This window comes from Triticum aestivum, chromosome 3D, assembly GCF_018294505.1.
Source record: "Triticum aestivum cultivar Chinese Spring chromosome 3D, IWGSC CS RefSeq v2.1, whole genome shotgun sequence".
NCBI lineage: Eukaryota > Viridiplantae > Streptophyta > Magnoliopsida > Poales > Poaceae > Triticum > Triticum aestivum.
Window position 1 is genome coordinate 245,394,024 of NC_057802.1, and position 22,710 is coordinate 245,416,733.

Here is a 22,710-nt window from a genome sequence, read left to right on the forward strand (position 1 = left end):
CAGAACTCCACCTTGATCAATAAAGCTTTCATCTTATATTCGCAATATCCAGATTGCAATCTCAGTTTCTTGCTTGTTATTCGTTTGCTCGCAGGAAACAGACCCTCGTGGTCAGGTTGATCGTGCTCCGGCGTGGTCGATAACCTCTCGGAGTTGGTTTAGCGATTGCTAAGGCGCGACGTCCTCGCACGTTCGTAGTCGGATCGTCAAAGTCGACTTCCACCAAAGCGATATCCATCATCTCATCGAAAGACGGGACACCTTTGCCTCTATCACGCCGTCTTGTCCATTGGATGTGGACGTTCCATGGTTTCCTCCAAGTACCTGATCACACATAGTGTTTCCATTTGAGGTAGTAGCCATGTCTCATGTGTTGAAAGTGGTAGTTCAGAAAGGAGTGAGTTCACCTTATCTTCAATAGCCTTAGCTCACGCTCTTGTCATTGGTCCAAGTGGTGTCGTTGGAGGTGTAGATGCGTCCATGGGGATGATCGTGGGATGCTCCGCATCATCTCCCCTCCCTTGGAACGATCCGACCTCGGATCGAAATCTTCATCACCATTGTAGGGCGAAAGATCCTTGATGTTGAAGACGTCGCTCACGTTGTACTTGTCGCGCAGGAGGTCGATCTTGTAAGCGTTGTTGTTGTAGCGTGCTAGCACCTTGAAGGGTCCATTGGCTCATGGTAGATGTTTGGATTTGCGTTCGTTGGGGAAGCGGTCCTTGTGAAGGTGTAGCCACACAAGATCTCCAATGTTGAATATCATGGGTTGCTTGTTGACGTTGAGCTTGGTCGCGAGTCGTTGTACTTGACGCTCGATGGTGTGCCTTGTATCTTCATTCATCTTCTTGAGGTAGTTCACTTGGGTGCTCGCGTCCATGTTGATGCACTCTTGTAGTGGTAGAGGAAGAATGTCCAATGGAGACAACGGGTTGAAACCGTAGACGACCTCGAAAGGGGTCATGCCGGTTGTTGAGTGTCTTGTGCGGTTGTAGGCGTACTCCGCAATCGGTAGGCACTCCTCCCACTCCTTGATGTTCTTCTTGATTAGCACGCGTAGAAGAGTGCAGAGCGTGTGGTTCGTCACCTCCGTTTGGCCGTCAGTTTGTGGATGGTATGCCGTGGAGACTAGGAGCTTGATTTTGAGCTTGGCGCATAAAGTCTTCCAAAAGTAACTCAAGAACTTGACGTCGCGGTCCGAGACAATCATCTTTGGCACTCCATGAAGTCGCAAGATTTCCCTACAAAAGAGATTGGCAACATGTGAAGCATCGTCTATCTTGTTGCAAGGAATGAAATGAGCCATTTTGGAGAATCAGTCCACAACAACAAAAACGGAATCCTTGCCATTTTTGTTCTAGGAAAACCAAGCACAAAATCCATGCTAATATCTTCCCATGGTTGATATGGAATTGGAAGTGACATGTAAAGGCCATGAGATTGAGCTTTAGACTTAGCTTTGCGACATGTAGAGCATCGGTTGGTGAAGCGGTTGACGTCGCGAAACATGTTGGGCCAAAAATAGTTCTTGGAGAGCGTAGCAAGTGTCTTTTCGCGTCCAAAATGTCCCATTAGTCCTCCTCCATGAGATTCCTGCAAAAGCAACAAACGAAGAGAAGACTCGGGGATGCAAAGTTTGTTAGCTCTCATAAGATAACCATCCTTGATGTAATATCGTTCCCAAGATGGATGCGTCAAACACTTTGCATAAGGAATAGCAAAAGTAGGGTCATGCGCATATAAGTCTTTTATGTGCTCAAAGCCAATGACATTCAATTCAAGTTGAGTAACAAGCATGCATATACGGGAAAGCGCATCCGCCACAACATTTTCCTTGCCTTTAATATACTTGATGACATAGGGAAAAGACTCAATAAATTCACTCCACTAAGCATGACGCTTGTTTAACTTAGTTTGACCCTTAAGGTATTTAAGTGTTTCATGATCGGTATGGATGATGAATTCATGAGGGCGGAGATAATGTTCCCATTCATGCAAAACTCGCACTAAAGCATATAGCTCTTTGTCATAGATGGGATAATTGAGTTGCGCTCCGGAAAGTTTCTCACCAAAGTATGCTATGGGGCGCTTCTCTTGTGTTAACACACCTCCTATGCCGTTACCACTAGCATCGCAATGAATCTCAAAGAGTTTGTCAAAGTTGGGTAATGCAAGCACGGGAGCATGAGTAAGCAAATTCTTAAGCTCATTAAAAGCACTATCTTGAGATGGTCCCCAAACAAAGGGTGCATTTGCTTACTCAAATCATGTAAAGGAGATGCAATGGTGCTAAAATCCTTCACAAATCGACGGTAGAAACCGGCTAAACCAAGAAAACTACGCACTTGTTGCAAGTTAGTTGGTTGGGGCCAAGTTTTAATAGCATTGATCTTCGATTCATCTACATGAACACCCTTAGAAGGTACTACAAAACCCAAGAAAACAAGCTTATCAACACCAAAGAGGCATTTTTCCATATTAGCATAGAGTTGCTCTTTTCGAAGAGTTTGTAGGACGGTGCGAAGGTGGGTGACATGCTCTTTGAGAGATTTGCTAAAAACAAGGATATCATCGAAGTAGACAACAACAAATTCACCAATATAAGGTCGAAACACATAATGCACGAGACGCATGAAAGTACCGGGTGCTTCCGATAAACCCATAGGCATGACTAACCACTCATACAAACCAAACTTTGTTTTGAAAGCGGTTTTCCATTCATCACCCTCTTGTATGCGGATTTGATAGTAACCACTTTTAAGATCAATTTTGGAAAAAATAGTGGCACCGCAAAGTTCATCAAGCATATCATCAAGGCGTGGAATGGGATACCTATAACGAACGGTGATAGCATTGATAGGTCTACAATCGGAACACATGCGAAAGCTACCGTCTCTTTTTGGCACAAGAATGACCGGTACGACACAAGGACTCAAACTTTCGCGCACATGTCCATGGTCTATGAGATGCTTTACTTGCCTTTGTATTTCTTTGATTTCTTCGGGGTTGACTCGGTAGGGAGCCTTGTTTGGAAGTGGCGCGCCGGGGATGAGGTCGATGCGGTGCTCGATGCCTCGTAGTGGAGGTAGACCCGGAGGTAGCTCGTGAGGGAAAACATCTTGGAATTCCTGTAATAAAGAAGATAACACCAAAGGTAGATCGTGAGAGGTGTTAGCTTTTGGTGCCTCGTCCTTGCACAATAGGACATAGTGTAGGACACGTGATGGGTTCTCACACACTTATCTCATCTCGCGTTTGGTGGCAAATAGAACTAAGTTTTTCTTGTCGCTCATCGTGGAGGCATTCAATTTGGGCTTGTGGCGCTCACTCTCTTTTTGGTGGTTCGCTCTCTCACTATTCTCTCCACGATGGGTGGCTTGTTTTTCGGCGATCACTTGGCTTGGAGACATAGGGCGTAGCACATACTCCTTTCCTTTCATCTTGAAGCTATAGTGGTTTGTACGACCATTGTGGATGACACCTCGGTATTATTTATTTTCTTATTTCATGACAAATGTTTATTATTCATGCTAGAATTGTATTAACCGGAAACCTGATACATCTGTGAATACATAGACAAACATAGTGTCACTAGTATGCCTCTACTTGACTAGCTCGTTAATCAAAGATGGTTGAGTTTCCTAGCCATAGACATGAGTTGTCATTTGATTAACGGGATGACATCATTAGGAGAATGATATGATTTACTTGACCCATTCCGTTAGCTTAGCACTTGATCGTTTAGTATGTTGCTATTGCTTTCTTCATGACTTCTACATGTTCCTATGACTATGAGATTATGCAACTCCCGTTTACCGGAGGAACACTTTGTGTGCTACCAAACGTCACAACATAACTGGGTGATTATAAAGGTGCTCTATAGGTGTCTCCGAAGGTACTTGTTGGGTTGGCGTATTTCGAGATTAGGATTTGTCACTCCGATTGTCGGAGAGGTATCTCTGGGCCACTCGGTAATGCACATCATTTAAGCCTTGCAAGCATTGCAACTAATGAGTTAGTTGCGGATGATGTATTACAGAACGAGTAAAGAGACTTGCCGGTAACGAGATTGAACTAGGTATTGAGATACCGACGATCGAATCTCGGGCAAGTAACATACCGATGACAAAGGGAACAACGTATGTTGTTATGCGGTCTGACCGATAAAGATCTTCGTAGAATATGTGGGAGCCAATATGGGCATCCAGGTTCCGCTATTGGTTATTGATTGGAGACGTGTCTCGGTCATGTCTACATAGTTCTCGAACCCGTAGGGTCCGCACGCTTAAAGTTAGATGACGGTTATATTATGAGTTTATGTGTTTTGATGTACTGAAGGAGTTCGGAGTCCCGGATGAGATCAGGGATATGACAAGGAGTCTCGAAATGGTCGAGACGTAAAGATCGATATATTGGACGACAATATTCGGACATCGGAAAGGTTCCGAGTGATTCGGGTATTTTTCGGAGTACCGGAGAGTTACAGGAATTCGTATTGGGCCTTAACGGGCCATACGGGAAAGGAGAGAAAGGCCCCTAAGGGTGGCCACACCCCTCCCCATGGACTAGTCCAAATTGGACTAGGGAGGGGGGGCGCCCCCTTCCTTCCTTCTCCTTCTCCCTTCTCTTCTCCTACTCCAACAAGGAAAGGAGGAGTCCTACTCACCGGGAGTAGGACTCCCCCCTTGGCGCGCCCTCCTCCTAGGCCGGCCGCCTTCCGCCTTGCTCCTTTATATACGGGGGCAGGGGGCACCCCAAAGACACAACAATTGATCTATTGATCTCTTAGCCGTATGCGGTGCCCCCCTCCACCATAATCCACCTCGATAATATCGTAGCGATGCTTAGGCGAAGCCCTGCGTCGGTAGAACATCATCATCGTCACCACGCCGTCGTGCTGACGGAACTCTCCCTCAAAGCTCGGCTGGTTCGGAGTTCGAGGGACGTCATCGAGCTGAACGTGTGCTGAACTCGGAGGTGTCGTACGTTCGGTACTTGAATCTCCATGCTTGTTCTTGCTCTAATGTTCATCCTTCTCAAAGCTAGGCCCTTCATTTGTAAGCAAAACAAATGTATCCAATTTAGGCAGCATCATATTCTCATGAACATTAGAATCATTACCAAGAAACGAAAGTACCTGGTAATTTAATTGGCGTGCGCGAGCTCTAGTAATTGGTCCAGTATGTATAGCAGCAGGGGCTGTGGGTGTAACAATGGTATTGATGTCCTCATCATCCTCCCCTTCTTGAAATGAAGTCGTCCTCGACGGAAGCTCATCTTCCTCACCCAAATAAGGCTTCAAATCTGCAATGTTAAAAGTGGGACTAACCCCAAAATCTGCAGGCAGCTCAAGTTTATATGCATTATCATTAATTTTCTCTAACACCTTAAAAGGACCATCAGCACGTGGCATTAGCTTTGATTTGCGCAAATCAGGAAATCTATCCTTACGCAAATGTAACCAAACAAGATCTCCAGGTGCAAACACAACATGTTTTCTACCCTTATCTCCAGCAAGTTTATATTTAGCATTCATACGCTCAATGTTTTCCTTATTTAACTCATGCATTTTTAAGATCAATTCAGCACGTTGTTTAGCATCAAAATTAACCTTCTCCGAAGATGGAAGAGGCAACAAATCAATAGGTGCACGAGGTAGGAAACCATACACAATTTCAAAAGGGCACATCTTAGTAGTAGAATGCAATGAACGATTATAAGCAAACTCAATATGAGGCAAGCATTCTTCCCACATTTTCTTATTATTCTTCAAAACAGCCCTAAGCATAGTAGACAATGTTCTATTGACTACTTCAGTTTGTCCATCAGTTTGGGGGTGACAAGTAGTACTAAAAAGCAGTTTAGTCCCCAACTTAGCCCATAAACATCTCCAAAAGTGGCTAAGAAATTTAGTATCACGATCGGAAACAATAGTATTTGGCACACCATGCAAGCGAATAATTTCACGAAAGAACAAATCAGCAACATTAACAGCATCATCGCTTTTATGACATGGTATAAAGTGTGCCATTTTCGAGAATCTATCCACGACAACAAATATGCTATCCCCCCCCTTCTTTGTTCGAGGTAAACCTAAAACAAAGTCCATAGATATATCCTCCCAAGGAACACTAGGTACAGGCAAAGGCATATATAAACCATGAGGATTGAGTCGTGACTTAGCTTTTTGACATGTAGTGCAGCGAGCAACAAAACGCTCAACATCCCGTCTCATCTTTGGCCAAAAGAAATGTGTAGCAAGTACGTCCTCCGTCTTCTTCACGCCAAAGTGTCCCATTAATCCTCCTCCATGCGCCTCCTGCAACAACAAAAGACGAAGAGAGCTAGAATGCATAGCTTGTTAGCACGGAACACAAATCCATCATTAACGACAAACTTGTTCCAGGTTCTTCCTTCTTTACAATTCTGCAATACATCTTTAAAATCAGCATCATGCACATATTGATCTTTGATGGTCTCCAAACCAAATATTTTGAAGTCAAGTTGTGAAAGCATAGTATAGCGACGAGACAATGCATCAGCAATAACATTTTCTTTACCCTTCTTGTGTTTAATGACATAAGGGAAAGTTTCAATGAATTCAACCCATTTAGCATGTCTACGATTCAGTTTAGCTTGACTTTTAATATGTTTCAAAGATTCATGATCAGAATGTATAACAAATTCTTTGGGCCATAAATAATGTTGCCATGTTTCTAAAGTCCGAACAAGAGCATATAGTTCTTTATCATAAGTAGAATAATTCAGACTAGGCCCACTCAATTTTTCAGAAAAGTATGCAACAGGTTTGCCATCTTGTAATAACACACCTCCTAATCCAATTCCACTAGCATCACATTCAAGATCAAAAGTCTTATTAAAATCAGGAAGTTGGAGTAAAGGAGCATGTGTCAACTTATCTTTCAATACCGTGAAGGCTTCTTCCTGTGCAGTACCCCAAACAAAAGGCACATCCTTCTTTGTAAGCTCGTTGAGAGGTGCAGCAATGGTGCTAAAATCTCTCACAAAACGCCTATAGAAACCAGCGAGTCCAAGAAAACTCCGCACTTGTGTGACTGTTTTGGGCTGCGGCCAACTCTCAATAGCTTCAATCTTGGCTTTATCAACTTCAATTCCCTGTGGAGTAACAACATAGCCAAGAAAAGATACTCGGTCGGTGCAAAAGGTGCACTTCCCAAGGTTACCAAACAAACGTGCATCACGTAGAGCAATAAAAACAGCACGTAAATGTTCCAAATGTTCTTCCAAAGATTTGCTATAAATCAGTATATCATCAAAATAGACTACCACAAATCGTCCAATGAAAGCACGTAAAACTTCGTTCATTAGTCTCATGAAAGTACTAGGTGCATTAGTTAACCCAAAAGGCATGACTAACCACTCATATAAACCAAACTTAGTTTTAAATGCAGTTTTCCATTCATCTCCCAATTTCATACGAATTTGATGGTATCCACTACGCAAATCAACTTTGGAGAATATCGTAGAGCCACTCAATTCATCAAGCATATCATCTAGCCTAGGAATAGGATGACGATAACGAATAGTAATATTATTAATGCCTCTACAATCAACACACATACGCGACGTACCATCCTTTTTAGGCACTAGTATAATAGGAACAGCACAAGGACTAAGAGATTCACGTATATAACCTTTGTCGAGCAGCTCCTGTACTTGACGCATAATCTCCTTCGTCTCCTCTGGATTGGTACGGTATGGTGCACGGTTGGGTAGCGATGCACCGGGAATTAAGTCAATTTGATGCTCAATCCCTCGAATAGGTGGTAATCCCGGTGGCACGTCTTGTGGGAAGACGTCAGCGAACTCCTGCAAAATGTTAGTGACAGCAGGGGGCAACGAGGAAGGCACGTCCTCGAATGAAAATAATGCCTCTTTGCACACAAAAGCATAGCAAACAGATTTGCTGAAATCTAGTTCATCAATATCAGATTTTGTGGCAAGTAAACATGCACTTTTCAATTTAATTTCAGAAACAACACTAGATGGTTTATTATTAGGTTTCATTTGTTGCTCAAATTCCTTTGCCACAATCTGATTTTCACTCTTATTTTTCTCCTGTTTTGCTTTATTAGCTCTATTAATGTCATCTTTCAAAATGGAATCAGGAGTCATAGGAAGCAAAGTAATATTTTTATCCTTATGAACAAGAGTATACTGATTGTTTCTACCATGGTGTACAGAATTTTTATCAAATTGCCATGGTCTACCTAGTAATAAGGAACATGCTTGCATGGGTACCACATCACAATCAACATAATCAGCATATGTAGAGATACTAAAATGCACACGAACAGTACGTGTTACCTTAACTTTGCCGCTGTTGTTGAACCATTGGATGTAGTAAGGATGTGGATGTGGTCTTGTGGTGAGAGATAGCTTCTCCACCATCTCCATGCTAGCCAAGTTGTTACAGCTCCCTCCATCTATGATGACGCGAACAGAACGTTCCTTCACAACTCCCTTTGTATGGAACAAATTATGCCTCTGATTTTGCTCTGCTTGTGTGACCTGCACACTCAAAACACGTTGAGCAACTAAACACTCATACCTGTCAGCGTCTTCAGGAGCCATGTATTGCGTCTCATTTTCAGAATCATCTCCACCATGTTCTTCACGTGTAATAAGAGCCAAAGTCTCCTCATGATAGTCACTAGCAGACTCATACCCACCATCCTCAGTAGCAATCATGACACGCTGAGATTTGCATTCTCTCGCAAAATGTCCTCTTCCCTTACAACGACGACAAATAACATCACTTGTGTGCCCTGTCGATGCCATGGAAGAAGAAGAGCTCTGCGCAGGCCCGGCAGGTGTGCTCTTGGCAGAGAGTGGTGGTTGTGCCTGCTTTCTTGTATCACGGCTGGAGGTGGCACCTGATGGAGGTGATGGTGAAGTGGAAGTAGAAGATGCACGCGGTGTCCATGATGAAGGTCGGCCTGCAGAAAAGTTAGTTCGCGCCAATGGCTGTCGATCCTGCACTTCACGTTCAGCTTTACAAGCAAGATGGAATAAACGAGTGATATTATTATAATCCTTATACTCTAGAATGGTCTGAATCTCTTTATTTAATCCACCCATAAAACGTGCAAGCATAGCTTCATTCTCCTCAACAATACCACATCTAATCATGCCAGTTTGTAATTCCTGATAATATTCTTCTACAGAATTTTTTCCTTGTCTTAAACGCTGCAATTTTTGAAGTAATTCACGTTGATAATATGGTGGAACCCAACGAGTACGCATAGCAGTTTTCAAAGCAGCCCAAGTAGCTGGAACAGGATATAATCTACAATGTTCAGACCACCAAACACATGCAAAGCTAGTGAAAGCACAAACAGCAGCAGGAACACGTCTGTCCTCAGGATATTGTAAACATGTAAATCGTTGTTCAGTTTCTAACTCCCAAGTAAGATATATATCAGGAACATATCTACCCTCAAATGGTGGAATATTCAATTTAATTTTAGGGATATGGTCATGATCTCGTACCTGAGGTGGTGGTGCCGGCCTACCGTTGCGAATATATACCTGAGGTCGACCTGCTGGTGGTGGTGCTGGTGGCTGCACGTAGTTCTGATTTTGATCAACCTCATCCTCATAATCGCCCGCATAATCGTCATCCTCCTCAGGCGCCGCAGGAGCAGGAGCCAAAGAAGCATCAACAGTAGGTGCAGCAGCACCCGAATTTTGACCAATCTCAATTGGAACGCGCTGTGCCCGTCCCACTTGATTTGGAAGGCGGCGTTGGAGATGTGGTTGTTGTTGTTGTAGAGGTGCGACATGTGCAGCCGGTGGTGGTTGGGGAAGACGCTTGAGTAATTCAGTAAACTTGTTATCCAGCTTTGTCTCAAACGACTTCTCCACGGCATCTATCTTCTCCATAGCCTCTTCAAATCTGTTTAGCACATCTCCCACCTGGCCACTCATCATTTGCTGAAATTTATCATGCAACTCCTTGTTCGTCATGTTCTCCCAATCAGTCTCATCGGCTTGTGAACCTGCCATGGTTAGCAGCAATAGAAACACAAAAGAATATGATCCTGCGGACTACTAGAAGTGGTGGTGATGGTGGTGTGTCACAAAACCTTCAAGCGAATCTCAAATTCTTACCAGTTCTTACCCAGCAGCAGGTGGTGATCGGCAACCGTTGTAGTCTAAAACTCTCAAAGCTTGGATATAGCGATTACCAGGGAGAGTCAAACGCACGATGTAGACTTATGTGGAGCTGGGAAGGCTTATAATATGGTAGCAAAATGGTAAGCAATAATCAATTCAGAGATGCAAAGTTGAATAAACGCTCAACGACAGTACTGTGCTGGTCCTAGGCTAGACCGTGCTAGAGACGCGAGCCTAGAACACTAACAAAATCACGGCGCTGCACGTAAACAAGGGAAAAGCACACTCTGGAAAAAAATTCGCTCTTTTTTTTTTCTTTTTTTTGCGCTCTCTTTTTTTTTGCGCTCCTCTTTTTTTTTGGCGAAAAATCACTATAATGGCGAGTGTCTCAAAACTCTTCCCAGGTCAAACTGACAGGATGGGCACAAAATTTTTTGACTATTTTTTTTCGGAAATCAGGGCAGCGACGACGAAAAAGTGCGACAAAAAATCACTATGATGGCGAGTGTCTCAAACCACTCCCCGGGACCTAAAAATAGGATAGGGAAAAAATATTTTTGGTTGCCGAAATTTTGGCCTAAAAACTGCCCGGGGGTCTCCAGACTCTTTTTTTTCCGAGACCTACTCAGGCAAGGAAACACGAAACGGAAAATATATGGATCTCTAAAACCAACCGAATATGAAAAGAACTCGGATTGGTGGTGGATATATGGTGGTAGGATATGGCAGCGGTGGTGGTATATGGTAGTGGTGGTGGTATATGGATACGGATCGGTAGTGGTATATGGATACGGATTGGTGGTGGTATATGGATATGGATTCAGAGCGGTGGCGGATAAGCAATGGTGGTAGATGGCAAGGCGATGATGATGGTGCGGCGGCGGCGTGACAACTTATGACCAGAACTCGAAACTCTAAAAGACTAGACTCTAAGACCAGCAACTTGACACGACGATGCAACCGCAAATTCAACAAAGCAAAAACCCTAAAAAGATTATGCAAAGGCTCAGATTGGTTCGGATATGATGAACTAACCCTAATATATTTTTTGTGGCTTTTTCGTGGACTGTAGGTATGAAGAACAGACTCGATCTAAACTACGAAAAACTGTAAAATCTCACCGAGCAACCTGGAAATCTGATACCACTTGATAGAGGCGAGGGTGTCCCGATCTTTCGATGAGATGATAACTATCGATTTGGTGGAGTCGACTTTGACGATCCGACTACAAACGTGCACGACGTTGCGCCTTAGCAATCGCTAAACCAATCTCCTGAGGTTACTGACGATGCCGGAAGCACGATCAGCCTGACCACGAAGGTCTATTCCTGCAAGCAATCAAAGAACGAGCAAGAATATGATAAAGCAATCTGAATATTGCGAATATATATGAAGTATTGATAATGGTGGGGATCCGTAAGCGGTCTTGGTCTGGTCGTTGGACACGAACGAAGTACACGAAGTTGCAATGGCTAACTTTTAACTAAACAAATCCCAAAGTCTAAACGACGCCCTAAGGGCTGTATATATGGAGGAAGAGGGGGGGAATTTCGTGGCCCTTGAGGAAGGGGTCCGAAACCAACCCTATCTCTTGTTTCCCCACACATACGGACTCTAAAAACAGCCTATACTTATGTATTTCGAAATTACATGGGCCTGGCCCAATAATAAGGTGACGCAGCACCTAGAATAGCCTCTGGACGAAAGTTATGAAGTAGCATCTTGTATATTTCCTCCAAGGCTTCATGCACGCATTATGGTGGCTTCAACGTCCTGAAATCATCACTTGTAACTCCGTTCTTGTTCCCCATGCGCATGCCATCATCTCCATGCTTGTTCTTGCTCCAATGTTCATCCTTCTCAAAGCTAGGCCCTTCATTTGTAAGCAAAACAAATGTATCCAATTTAGGCAGCATCATATTCTCATGAACATTAGAATCATTACCAAGAAACGAAAGTACCTGGTAATTTAATTGGCGTGCGCGAGCTCTAGTAATTGGTCCAGTATGTATAGCAGCAGGGGCTGTGGGTGTAACAATGGTATTGATGTCCTCATCAGAGATGATGGCGTGCACATGGGGGACAAGAAACAGAGTTACAAGTGATGATTTCAGGACGTTGAAGCCACCATAATGCGTGCATGAAGGCTTGGACGAAATATACAAGATGCTACTTCATAACTTTCGTCCAGAGGCTATTCTAGGTGCCGCGTCACCTTATTATTGGGCCAGGCCCATGTAATTTCGAAATACTTGAGTATAGGCTAATTTTAGAGTCTGTATGTGTGGGGAAACAAGAGATAGGGTTGGTTTTGGACCCCTTCCCCAAGGGCCACGAAATTCCCCCCTCTTCCTCCATATATACAGCCCTTAGGGCGTCGTTTAGACTTTGGGTTTTGTTTAGATTAAAAGTTCGCCATAGCTGCAACTTCGCGTACTTCGTTTGTGTTCAACGACCAAACAAAGGCGTCACAGAACCCCACCTTGATCAATAAAGCTTTCATCTTATATTCGCAATATCCAGATTGCAATCTCAGTTTCTTGCTTGTTCTTCGTTTGCTCGCAGGAAACAGACCCTCGTGGTCAGGTTGATCGTGCTCCGGTGTGGTCAATAACCTCTCGGAGTTGGTTTAGTGATTGCTAAGGCGCGACGTCCTCGCACGTTCGTAGTCGGATCGTCAAAGTCGACCTCCATCAAAGCGATATCCATCATCTCATCGAAAGACGGGACACCTTTGCCTCTATCAAGTGGTATCAGATTTCTAGGTTGCTCGGTGAGATTTTACAGTTTTTCGTAGTTTAGATCGAGTCTGTTCTTCATACCTACAGTCCACGAAAAAGCCACAAAAAAAATTAGGGTTAGTTCAGTATATCCGAACCAATCTGAGCCTTTGCATAATCTTTTTAGGGTTTTTGCTTTGTTGAATTTGCGGTTGCATCGTCGTGTCAAGTTGCTGGTCTTAGAGTCTAGTCTTTTAGAGTTTCGAGTTCTGGTCATAAGTTGTCACGTCGCCGCCGCACCATCATCATCGCCTTGCCGTCTACCACTATTGCTTATCCGCCACCGCTCTGAATCCGTATCCATATACCACCACCAATCCGTATCCATATACCACCACCGATCCGTATCCATATACCACCACCGATCCGTATCCATATACCACCACCGCTGCCATATACCACCACCGCTGCCATATCCTACCACCATATATCCACCACCAATCCAAGTTCTTTTCATATTCGGTTTGTTTTAGAGATCCATCTATTTTCCGTTTCGTGTTTCCTTGCCTGAGTAGAAAAAAAAATTCGGCAACCAAAAATATTTTTTCCCTATCCTATTTTAGGTCCGGGAGAGTGTTTTGAGACACTCGCCATCATAGTGATTTTTTGTGGCACTTTTTCGTCGTCGCTGCCTTGATTTCCGAAAAAATAGTCAAAAAAAATTTGTGCCCATCCTGTCAGTTTGACCTGGGAAGAGTTTTGAGACACTCGCCATTATAGTGATTTTTCGCAAAAAAAAAGAGGAGCGCAAAAAAAAGAGCAAAAAAAAATTTCCAGAGTGTGCTTTTCCCTTGTTTACGTGCAGCGCTGTGATTTTGTTAGTGTTCTAGGCTCGCGTCTCTAGCACGGTCTAGCCTAGGACCAGCACAGTACCATCGTTGAGCGTTTCTTCAACTTTGCATCTCTGAATTGATTATTGCTGACCCTTTTTGCTACCATATTATAAGCCTTCCCAGCTCCACATACATCTACATCGTGCGTTTGACTCTCCCTGGTAATCGCTCTATCCAAGCTTTGAGAGTTTTGACTACAACGGTTGCCGATCACCACCTGCTGCTGGGTAAGAACTGGTAAGAATTTGAGATTCGCTTGAAGGTTTTGTGACACACCACCATCACCACCACTTCCTAGTAGTCTGCAGGATCATATTCTTTTGTGTTTCTATTGCTGCTAACTATGGCAGGTTCACAAGCCGATGAGACTGATTGGGAGAACATGACGAACAAGGAGTTGCATGATAAATTTCAGCAAATGATGAGTGGCCAGGTGGGAGATGTGCTAAACAGATTTGAAGAGGCTATGGAGAAGATAGATGCCGTGGAGAAGTCGTTCGAGACAAAGCTGGATAACAAGTTTACTGAATTACTCAAGCGTCTTCCCCAACCACCACCGGCTGCACATGTCGCACCTCTACAACAACAACAACCACATCTCCAACGCCGCCTTCCAAATCAAGTGGGACGGGCACAGCGCGTTCCAATTGAGATTGGTCAAAATTCGGGTGCTGCTGCACCTACTGTTGATGCTTCTTTGGCTCCTGCTCCTGCGGCGCCTGAGGAGGATGACGATTATGCGGGCGATTATGAGGATGAGGTTGATCAAAATCAGAACTACGTGCAGCCACCAGCACCACCACCAGCAGGTCGACCTCAGGTATATATTCGCAACGGTAGGCCGGCACCACCACCTCAGGTACGAGATCATGACCATCTCCCTAAACTGAAATTGAATATTCCACCATTTGAGGGTAGATATGTTCCTGATATATATCTTACTTGGGAGTTAGAAACTGAACAACGATTTACATGTTTACAATATCCTGAGGAGAGACGTGTTCCTGCTGCTGTTTGTGCTTTCACTAGCTTTGCCATGTGTTTGGTGGTCTGAACATTGTAGATTATATCCTGTTCCAGCTACTTGGGCTGCTTTGAAAACTGCTATGCGTACTCGTTGGGTTCCACCATATTATCAACGTGAATTACTTCAAAAATTGCAGCGTTTAAGACAAGGGAAAAATTCTGTAGAAGAATATTATCAGGAATTACAAACTGGCATGATTAGATGTGGTATTGTTGAGGAGAATGAAGCTATGCTTGCACGTTTTATGGGTGGATTAAATAAAGAGATTCAGACCATTCTAGAGTATAAGGATTATAATAATATCACTCGTTTATTCCATCTTGCTTGTAAAGCTGAACGTGAAGTGCAGGATCGACAGCCATTGGCGCGAACTAACTTTTCTGCAGGTCGACCTTCATCATGGACACCGCGTGCATCTTCTACTTCCACTGCACCAGCACCTCCATCAGGTTCCACCTCCAGCCGTGATACAAGAAAGCAGGCACAACCACCACTATCTGCCAAGAGCGCACCTGCCGGGCCTGCACAGAGCTCTTCTTCTTCCATGGCATCGACAGGGCACACAAGTGATATTATTTGTCGTCGTTGTAAGGGAAGAGGACATTATGCGAGAGAATGCAAATCTCAGCGTGTAATGATTGCTACTGAGGATGGTGGGTATGAGTCCGCTAGTGACTATGATGAGGAGACTTTGGCTCTTATTACACGTGAAGAACATGGTGGAGATGATTCTGAAAATGAGACACAATACATGGCTCCTGAAGACGCTGACAGGTATGAATGTTTAGTTGCTCAACGTGTTTTGAGTGTGCAGGTCACACAAGCAGAGCAAAATCAGAGGCATAATTTGTTCCATACAAAGGGAGTTGTGAAGGAACGTTCTGTTCGCGTCATCATAGATGGAGGGAGCTGTAACAACTTGGCTAGCATGGAGATGGTGGAGAAGCTCTCTCTCACCACAAGACCACATCCACATCCTTACTACATCCAATGGTTCAACAACAGCGGCAAGGTTAAGGTAACACGTACTGTTCGTGTGCATTTTAGTATCTCTACATATGCTGATTATGTTGATTGTGATGTGGTACCCATGCAAGCATGTTCCTTATTACTTGGTAGACCATGGCAATTTGATAAAAATTCTGTACACCATGGTACAAAACAATCAGTATACTCTTGTTCATAAGGATAAAAATATTACTTTGCTTCCTATGACTCCTGATTCCATTTTGAAAGATGACATTAATAGAGCTAATAATGCAAATCAGGAGAAAAATAAGAGTGAAAATCAGATTGTGGCAAAAGAATTTGAGCAACAAATGAAACCTAATAATAAACCATCTAGTGTTGTTTCTGAAATTAAATTGAAAAGTGCATGTTTACTTGCCACAAAATCTGATATTGATGAGCTAGATTTCAGCAAATCTGTTTGCTATGCTTTTGTGTGCAAAGAGGCATTATTTTCATTCGAGGACGTGCCTTCCTCTTTGCCCCCTGCTGTCACTAACATTTTGCAGGAGTTCGCTGACGTCTTCCCACAAGACGTGCCACCGGGATTACCACCTATTCGAGGGTTGAAACTGACTTAATTCCCGGTGCATCGCTACCCAACCGTGCACCATACCGTACCAATCCAAAGGAGACGAAGGAGATTATGCGTCAAGTACAGGAGCTGCTCGACAAAGGTTATATACGCGAATCTCTTAGTCCTTGTGTTGTTCCTATTATACTAGTGCCTAAAAAGGATGGTACGTCGCGTATGTGTGTTGATTGTAGAGGCATTAATAATATTACTATTCGTTATCGTCATCCTATTCCTAGGCTAGATGATATGCTTGATGAATTGAGTGGCTCTACAATATTCTCCAAAGTTGATTTGCGTAGTGGATACCACCAAATTCGTATGAAATTGGGAGATGAATGGAAAACTGCATTTAAAACTAAGTTTGGTTTATATGAGTGGTTAGTCATGCCTTTTGGGTTAACTAATGCACCTAGTACTTTCATGAGACTAATGAACGAAGTTTTACGTGCTTTCATTGGACGATTTGTGGTAGTCTATTTTGATGATATACTGATTTATAGCAAATCTTTGGAAGAACATTTGGAACATTTACGTGCTGTTTTTATTGCTCTACGTGATGCACGTTTGTTTGGTAACCTTGGGAAGTGCACCTTTTGCACCGACCGAGTATCTTTTCTTGGCTATGTTGTTACTCCACAGGGAATTGAAGTTGATAAAGCCAAGATTGAAGCTATTGAGAGTTGGCCGCGGCCCAAAACGGTCACACAAGTGCGGAGTTTTCTTGGACTCGCTGGTTTCTATAGGCGTTTTGTGAGAGATTTTAGCACCATTGCTGCACCTCTCAACGAGCTTACAAAGAAGGATGTGCCTTTTGTTTGGGGTACCGCACAAGAAGAAGCCTTCACGGTATTGAAAGATAAGTTGACACATGCTCCTTTACTCCAACTTCCTGATTTTAATAAGACTTTTAAGCTTGAATGTGATGCTAGTGGAATTGGATTAGGAGGTGTGTTATTACAAGATGGTAAACCTGTTGCATACTTTTCTGAAAAATTGAGTGGGCCTAGTCTGAATTATTCTACTTATGATAAAGAACTATATGCTCTTGTTCGGACTTTAGAAACATGGCAACATTATTTATGGCCCAAAGAATTTGTTATACATTCTGATCATGAATCTTTGAAACATATTAAAAGTCAAGCTAAACTGAATCGTAGACATGCTAAATGGGTTGAATTCATTGAAACTTTCCCTTATGTCATTAAACACAAGAAGGATAAAGAAAATGTTATTGCTGATGCATTGTCTCGTCGCTATACTATGCTTTCACAACTTGACTTCAAAATATTTGGTTTGGAGACCATCAAAGATCAATATGTGCATGATGCTGATTTTAAAGATGTTTTGCAGAATTGTAAAGAAGGAAGAACCTGGAACAAGTTTGTCGTTACTGATGGACTTGTGTTCCGTGCTAACAAGCTATGCATTCCAGCTAGCTCTCTTCGTCTTTTGTTGTTGCAGGAGGCGCATGGAGGAGGATTAATGGGACACTTTGGCGTGAAGAAGACGGAGGACGTACTTGCTACACATTTCTTTTGGCCAAAGATGAGACGGGATGTTGAGCGTTTTGTTGCTCGCTGCACTACATGTCAAAAAGCTAAGTCACGACTGAATCCTCATGGTTTATATATGCCTTTGCCTGTACCTAGTGTTCCTTGGGAGGATATATCTATGGACTTTGTTTTAGGTTTACCTCGAACAAAGAAGGGGAGGGATAGCATATTTGTTGTCGTGGATAGATTCTCAAAAATGGCACACTTTATACCATGTCATAAAAGCGAAGATGCTGTTAATGTTGCTGATTTGTTCTTCCGTAAAATTATTCATTTGCATGGTGTGCCAAATACTATTGTTTCAGATCGTGATACTAAATTTCTTAGCCACTTTTGGAGATGTTTATGGGCTAAGTTGGGGACTAAACTGCTTTTTAGTACTACTTGTCACCCCCAAGCTGATGGACAAACTGAAGTAGTCAATAGAACATTGTCTACTATGCTTAGGGCTGTTTTGAAGAATAATAAGAAAATGTGGGAAGAATGCTTGCCTCATATTGAGTTTGCTTATAATCGTTCATTGCATTCTACTACTAAGATGTGCCCTTTTGAAATTGTGTATGGTTTCCTACCTCGTGCACCAATTGATTTGTTGCCTCTTCCATCTTCGGAGAAGGTTAATTTTGATGCTAAACAACGTGCCGAATTGATCTTAAAAATGCATGAGTTAACTAAGGAAAACATTGAGCGTATGAATGCTAAATATAAACTTGCTGGAGATAAGGGTAGAAAACATGTTGTGTTTGCACCTGGAGATCTTGTTTGGTTACATTTGCGTAAGGATAGATTTCCTGATTTGCGCAAATCAAAGCTAATGCCACGTGCTGATGGTCCTTTTAAGGTGTTAGAGAAAATAAATGATAATGCATATAAACTTGAGCTGCCTGCAGATTTTGGGGTTAGTCCCACTTTTAACATTGCATATTTGAAGCCTTATTTGGGTGAGGGAGATGAGCTTCCGTCGAGGACGACTTCATTTCAAGAAGGGGAGGATGATGAGGACATCAATACCATTGTTACACCCACAACCCCTGCTGCTATACATACTGGACCAATTACTAGAGCTCGCGCACGCCAATTAAATTACCAGGTACTTTCGTTTCTTGGTAATGATTCTAATGTTCATGAGAATATGATGCTGCCTAAATTGGATACATTTGTTTTGCTTACAAATGAAGGGCCTAGCTTTGAGAAGGATGAACATTGGAGCAAGAACAAGCATGGAGATGATGGCATGCACATGGGGGACAAGAAACGGAGTTACAAGTGATGATTTCAGGACATTGAAGCCACCATAATGCGTGCGTGAAGCCTTGGACGAAATATACAAGATGCTACTTCATAACTTTCGTCCAGAGGCTATTCTAGGTGCTGCGTCACCTTATTATTGGGCCAGGCTGATAGAGACGAGGGTGTCCCGATCTTTCGATGAGATGATAACTATCGATTTGGTGGAGACGACTTTGACGATCCGACTACAAACGTGCACGACGTTGCGCCTTATTAATCGCTAAACCAATCTCCTGAGGTTACTGACGATGCCGGAAGCACGATCACCCTGACCACGAAGGTCTATTCCTGCAAGCAATCGAAGAACAAGCAAGAATATGATAATGCAATCTGAATATTGCGAATATATATGAAGTATTGATAGTGGTGGGGATCCGTAAGCGGTCTTGGTCTGGTCGTTGGACACAAACGAAGTACACGAAGTTGCAATGGCTAACTTTTAACTAAACAAATCCCAAGGAAAAAGCTACTAGATGGATCTACTTATATAGGAACAAGGGGTGGCGGCCAAGGAGGTGGGAGGACGTCCCAAGGCAGCCTAAAACCAACCCTAGGTCGTACAAGGCACATGGGCCCAAGTGGAGGTGATGCAACACCTTTGGACTTGTAGTTTGACTCGGATTCTGGTGCAACGTCAGATTGTTTCGACCATAACTCAATGCTCCGGACGAATTTAAAGGTGAATCCAATTGTGTTGGAAAGAGCACGAAATCTAGTTTCCAACAAAAAAAGAATCACCCAATTCGGAGTCCGTATGAAAAAGTTGTTGGCGTTTTGAGTCAGGTATGTCTGTGCAGTCCGAATCTGAATCCAGAACGTGAGAGACTTGGACTCTATCTTCTCTTGGCCCAAAAGTGACGTGAGAGGACTTTTTGAACAGAACCTGAACTTCTCCTTTTGCCTTATCTTCATATGTGGATTGTACAAATGTCCCATACACCTGCAATTAGACAAAACACAAAAGTGTGTGAAGTATTTTTCTTCTGGATAACATAAATAGATTATTGAATAGTTTGCACTAGAAATCACCTGACAAATATGCATGTATGCAATATTTTTGGTCGTATCCAAGGTAGTCATGTCCTCATCATCCTCCCCTTCTTGAAAACAAAGCCGTCCTCGGCGTTGCTTAATCTGAAATGTGGCTAACAAAAGAGACAAGGTGTACATGTTGTATATGTATATGTCATCCATTTTTACTTCCCGTGGATTTTGCACATATGACACATGTATACATGAGTAACTTTCATAGTTAATAAAATATAAAGCCAAAATATTATCACAAGAAGTAGAAGGCATGAAAGTATTGCAACTCAGTTTGCACATATAAGTGAAGCTCTTATTCATATGAAAAGATTGACAATATTCATCATTAAACCATCCCAACATTGATGAACCATCACCAAGATTAGAGGTTATATCAAAATGATTAAACATTGGCACAATTATTTTCAAACATATTTGATCCAAATCTGATTTATTCCCTGATTCACTTGATTCTTTTGCATCGATAGTTAATTCAATGGGCTCACTCAAAATTGTTTGATCACATGGCAAAGTCAAATCATCAACATAGTCCTCTAAGGTAGCTGGTGTGATCAAAGTAGTGGGTAGCTCACCGCATGGTGCACTTAAATTGACAAGACATTCATCATACTCATGTGGAAGTGGAAGATTAGTACCTTTGTCATTACCTCTTATGATCAACTCAGATGAGGTAGGCACTCTCGGTGATGATGTGTCACATGGTGGAGGTGATGTAGTCCTCACAACAACGGATGTGGTTGTCATAGTATGCTTAGTAGTTGAAGGGACAACCGTATCAACTCTTGGAATGTGCATCTCGCGCTTGTTCTCCTTGTGCGCAACATGTCGTTTTAGTTCCTGTTCAGCTTTGCAAGCAAGATGAAACAAATGGTCCATAGGATAACACTCTTCATGTATTAGTATCTCCTGAATGTCACGATTTAATCCTCCCCAAAATCTATCCATAAAATCTTCTTCACTTTCTTCTAAAGAGGAATGTAGCAAGGTAGTTTGTAAAGTATCATAATATTTCGTTACGGTGTCACTACCTTGTTTTAAATGTTGCAACTTTGTAATCATGTCACGAGTATAATAAGCGGGAACGAATGTATGTCGCATGGCAAGTTTCAAATCATCCCAAGTAGTAGGTATATCATTAGGGTGTAACCGACAATATTCACTCCACCAAACTACAGCATAACCAGTGAAAGAACCAACCGCAACCTTAACTTTTTTACGTACATCAAAATTATTGGAAGCAAATATATTATTTAGGTCAAACTCCCATTCAATATATAAAGCGGGTCTAAAACGGCCATTAAATGGTGGTATAGAAACATTAACCTGATCATGTGCATTTGGATGTTTGTGCACCTCTCGTGACGGTTGTGGTATTTGCATAGGTGATGGCACATCTCCCACGATCGACAAACCCCATGAATTGACTCTAGATCCTGTCATGATTAGTAGAAACAAGAAACAAAATTCAAGAATAATGTTCCTATGAACTACTAGGATGTGGTGGTAAAGCGCTCACAGTAAAGCAAATATCAATATCTTACAAGTTCTTACCAAGCAGCAGGTGGTGACAGGCAACCAGCGGTGTCAAATAACTCCAAAGATTGAGTAAAGCGATTGCCAGGGGAACGTACGTATACACGGTGTAGAAATATGTGGAGCTGGGTTGGCTATATATGGTAGCAAAATATTAGCAATAATCAATTCAGAGATGCAATGTTGAATAAACGCTCAACGACGGTACTGTGCTGGTCCTAGGCTAGACAGGACTAGAGACGCGAGCCTAGAACACTAATGAGGTCACGGCATAGCACAACTAGCATCAATGAAGGATACTAAGTAGCTCTGGACAGCAAGATATAAGTGAAGATCACAACGGCAGTAAAGATAATGATGAAAAACAACTGCCAAGCAGGATATACAACAACTCTCTCCAACTTTCCTCTTGAAAAGTTTGTGCCAATTTTCTGATAATTTTTTTCAAAGAATGCTACTAACTCAAGCTTTCCAATGCAAAAAGAATCACTCAATTCCGAGTTGATATGAGGAGTGAAAGAATTCTGAAACTGGCTTGAAAAACTGGAATAAGCTGTGTCCGCGAACTTCGGAGGGCAAAAAGACCTATTTAGAAGACGATTTTGAGGTGTCAAATATTGAACTAGTCTCTGCAACTATTTAGATGCGGCTCGTCGCTAGCTTTCATTTGAGTACTCGCGGACTCAAAACGGACTTCGTATGAGGAAGGTATGCCTGTTTTACTAAACAGTGCACAAAACAGATTCCAATCCGAATTCAACTACGAGATTGAGTCTAGATAGATCCGAATTTTGTTTTTTTTCTTCTCTCTTTTTTTCCTCACACTTTTTTTCTTTCTCTTTTTTTTCTGACTTCTTTTTCTTTTTTTTCTCTTTTTTTTTCTCTATCTTTTTTTTTCTCT